General features: G+C 32.3%; 1 long non-coding RNA gene across 1 annotated transcript in view; it reads right to left on the bottom strand.

Moving 5' to 3' along the window:
- Positions 1 to 91: 91 nt before the first annotated feature.
- LOC118324845 overlaps positions 92 to 257 on the bottom strand; it is a 960-nt gene continuing 794 nt past the window's right edge. Inside the window, exon 2 of the long non-coding RNA XR_004796575.1 lies at positions 92 to 252. This is a non-coding gene — a long non-coding RNA (uncharacterized LOC118324845). The remainder of the gene's footprint in view (positions 253 to 257) is intronic.

Here is a 257-nt window from a genome sequence, read left to right as displayed (position 1 = left end):
ACTTTATTCTCGTAATTTCCCCCAAAAAATGAATATTTTTTTCTTAGTCTGGCCCTAACTCTGTCGTAATTGTGCTTTTATGTTTTTTCAAATATAAAAACTCTGAATATGAATGAACCTTATTGATCTAAATCATCATCGTTGAACTAATTACTGATTATAAGATTAAATGGAAACTTTTTAATGTGGATCATAAAGGGCTCATGGATGGATTATTTATTAAGATAACGAGCCCCCGTTAGGACCCTGGACCTGTG

Source organism: Morone saxatilis, unplaced genomic scaffold (assembly GCF_004916995.1).
Source record: "Morone saxatilis isolate NCDOM2014 unplaced genomic scaffold, NCSU_SB_2.0 Contig15, whole genome shotgun sequence".
NCBI classification, from domain to species: Eukaryota; Metazoa; Chordata; class Actinopteri; family Moronidae; genus Morone; species Morone saxatilis.
This window is presented reverse-complemented; position numbering and strand designations above follow the sequence as displayed.